The sequence below is a fragment of the Hypanus sabinus genome, chromosome 2 (assembly GCF_030144855.1).
Source record: "Hypanus sabinus isolate sHypSab1 chromosome 2, sHypSab1.hap1, whole genome shotgun sequence".
Classification (NCBI taxonomy): domain Eukaryota; kingdom Metazoa; phylum Chordata; class Chondrichthyes; order Myliobatiformes; family Dasyatidae; genus Hypanus; species Hypanus sabinus.
The window spans coordinates 71,708,296-71,712,084 of NC_082707.1; positions in this window are offsets into that span (position 1 = coordinate 71,708,296).

Genomic DNA, 3,789 nt, shown 5'->3' on the forward strand with positions numbered 1-3,789 from the left:
GTGTTCCCAGACCTTGCATCTCAGTGGATATGGGCCTGAACAGGAGGCACCGCAATATCCTCTTCCTGAGTGGGAAACAGCAGGGTTGTTAACCAAGACAGCATTCAAAAGGAGGTCATCTGGTGGCGGTGCTGACCAGAGAGTTCTGGGTGTACTCTAGCTACAAAAGGTGGTTGTTCCAGGTAGACGGGTTGCTGGCTGTTATGCAACGTAGTACAACCTTCAAATCTTGGTTGACCCGTTCCATTTGACCATTTGTCTGTGAATGAAAGCTGGACGACAGGCCAATTGAGGCACCCAGGGCTCGACAGAAGGATCTTCAGACTTGCGAAACATATTGGGGACCCCGGTCAGAGATAATGTCCAAAGGAATTCTCTGAAGGCGGAAGATGTGGTGGATGAGAAGGTCTGCGGTCTTCTGAGCAGAAAGGAGTTTAGGGAGGGCTACAAAGTGCACAGTCTTGGAGAAACAGTCCACCACAATAAGTACGGCAGTATTCCCATGTGAAGGGGGTACTCCTGTGACAAAAACCATTGCTGTGTGTGACCAAGGACGACTAGAGACAGGTAGGGGGCAAAGTAATCCAGCAGGTGGCCGGTGGGATGCTTTTCCATGGGCACAAACGGAACATGCAGAGACGATGGAACGGGTATCAGCATCCATGGAAGGCCACCAAAAGTGTCTTTTCAGAAGATGCAGTGTCTAATCACTCCCGGGATGGCAGGCAAAACGAGACGTGTGCCCCCACTGGAGAACATGAGATTGAATGGAATCAGGCACAAAAAGGCGATTAGTAGGTCCATTGCCAGGGTCAGGTTCAGCCCATTGGGCCTCTTTTACTCTGGCCTTAATTTCCCAGATGAGAGCTGCCACCACACAGGATGGTGGGAGGATGGTCTCCGGGCAGAAGAGGTCTTCCTCGGAATTGTATTGATGAGAGAGCACTTCAGGTTTCGCATTCTTGGACCCCAGTCGATAGGTGAGAGTAAACCTGAACTGGCCAAAAAATAATGCCCAACGGGCTTGGCGGGAGTTTAGGCATTACTGTCATGGTCCCATCTGGCTGTCCACCATCTCGCTCCCATTTCCTTGATCATGCCTTAATTCCAGTTCATTCTGTTACAAGGTGTAACCAGGGGCAACCCCAAGTGCAGGACACGGAGACAGGGTTGAGAGGTGCTTGCACAGTCATGAACATGGAACAGATAACCGGGAAGGCTTGACCTGGAGGTGAGGTTATCGAAACATAGAAAACCTACAACACAATACAGGCCCTTCAGCCCACAAAGTTCCCACAAAGTCGAGCACATCCCTACCTTAGAAAGGACTAGGCTTATCTGTAGCCCTCTATTTTACTAAGCTCCATGTAGCTATCTAAAAGTCTCTTAAAAGACCCTATCATATCTGCCTCCACCACTGTTGCCGGCAGCCCATTCCACGTACTCACCACTCTGTTAAAAACTTACCCATCATCCTCTCTGTACCCACTCACTAGCACCTTAAATCTGTGTCCTCTAGTGGCAACCATTTCAGCCCTGGGAAAAAGCCTTTGATTATCCACATGAGCGATGAGGCTCATCATCTTGTACACCTCTATCAGATCACCTCTCATCTTCCGTCACTCCAAGGAGAAAAGGCACTCAAAGGATTCTCACAAGGCATGCTCATCAATCCAGACAACATCCTTGTAAAACTCCTCTGCACTGTTTCTATGGCTTCCAGATCCTTCCTGTAGTGAGGCGAGCAGAACTGAGCACAGTATGCCAAGTGAGGTCTGACCAGGGCTCTATATAGCTGCAACATTACCCCTCGGTTCCTAAATTCAATTCCACAATTGATAAAGGACAATACACCATACGCCTTCTTAACCATAGTGTCAACCTGCGCAGCTGTTTTGAGCATCCAATGGACTTGGACCCCAAGATCTCTATGATCCTCCAACTGATGATGCAAAGATCATAGCCAGAGGCTCAGCAATCTCCTCCCTTGCTTCTTACAGTAGCCTGGGGTACATCTCATCCAGTCCCGGCAACTTATCCAACTTGATGCTTTCCAAAAGCTCCAGCACATCTTCTTTCTTAATATCTATATGCTCACACTTTTCAGTCTGCTGCAAGTCATCACTAAGATCCTTTTCCATAGTGAATACTGAAGTAAATATTCATTAAGTACCTCTGCTATTTCCTTGGATTTCATACACACTTTCCCACTGTCACATTCGATAGGTACTATTCTATCACATCTTATCCTCTTGCTCTTCACATACTTGTAGAATGCCTTGGGGGTTTCCTTAATCCTGTCCACCAAGGCCTTCTCATGGCCCCTTCTGGCTCTCCTAACTTCCTTTTTAAGCTCCTTCCTAGTAGCCTTGTAATCTTCTAGATCTCTAACATTACCTAGCTCTCTGAACCTTTTTGTAAGGTTTACTTTTCTTCTTGACTAGATTTATTACAGCCTTTGTGCACTACGGTTCCTGTACCCTACCATAACTTCCCTCTCTCATTGGAACATACCTATACAGAACTCCACACAAATATCCCCTGAACATTTGCCATATTTCTTCCCTCTTTTTCCCTGAGAACATCTGTTTCCAATTTAAGCCTCTAATTTCCTGCCTGATAGTCTCATAATTCCCCTTACTCCAATTAAACACTTTTCTAACTTGTCTGTTCCTATCTCTCTCCAATGTTATTGTAAAGGAGATAGAATTGTGATCACCATCTCCAAAATGCTCTCCCACTAAGAGATCTGACACCTGACCAGGTTCATTTCCCAATACCCAATCAAGTACAGCCTCTCCTCTTGTAGGCTTATCTACATACTGTGTCAAGAAACCTTCCTGAACACACCTAACAAACTCCACCCCATCTAAACCCCTTGCTCTAGGGAGATGTCAATCAATATTTGGGAAATTAAAATCTCCCATCACGACAACTCTGTTATTATTACACATTTCTAGTATCTGTTTCCCTATCTGCTCCTCGATATCCCTGTTACTATTGGGTGGCCTATAAAAAACACCCAGTAAAGTTATTGACCCCTTCCTGTTCCTAACCTCCACCCACAGAGACTCAGTAGACAATCCCTCCATGGCGTACACCTTTTCTGCAGCCATGACACTATCTCTGATCAACAGTGCCACGTCCCCACTCCTTTTGCCTCCCTCCCTGTCCTTTCTGAAACATCTAAAACCCAGCACTTGAAGTAACCAATCCTGTCCCTGAGCCATCCAAGTCTCTGTAATAGCCACCACATCATATCTCCAAGTACTGATCCATGCTCTAAGCTCATCCGCTTTGTTCACAACACACCTTGCATTAAAATAGACACATCTCAAGCCTTTGCTAGCACCTGCCTATCCTTCTTCTCGCTCTGTGTCTACAAGCTTTCTCTATTTGTGAGCTAACCTCCTCTTCCCCGGTCTCTTCAGTTCATTTCCTACCCCCCAACAATTCTACTTTAAACTCTTCCCAGTAGCCTTAGCAAACCTCCCCACCAGAATATTGGTCCCCCTGAGATTCAAGTGCAACCCATCCTTTTTGTACAGGTCACACCTGCCCCAAAAGAGGTCCCAATGATCCAGAAATCTGAATCCCTGCCTCCTGCTCCAATCCCTCAACCACACATTTATCCTCCACCTCATCCGATTCCTATTCTCACTGTTGCATGGCACAAGCAGTAATCCCAAGATTGCTACCATTGTGGTCCTGCTTCTCAACTTCCTTTCTAACTCCTTGTAGTCTTTTTTCAGGACCTCTTCCATTTTCTTACCTATGTCATCGGTACCT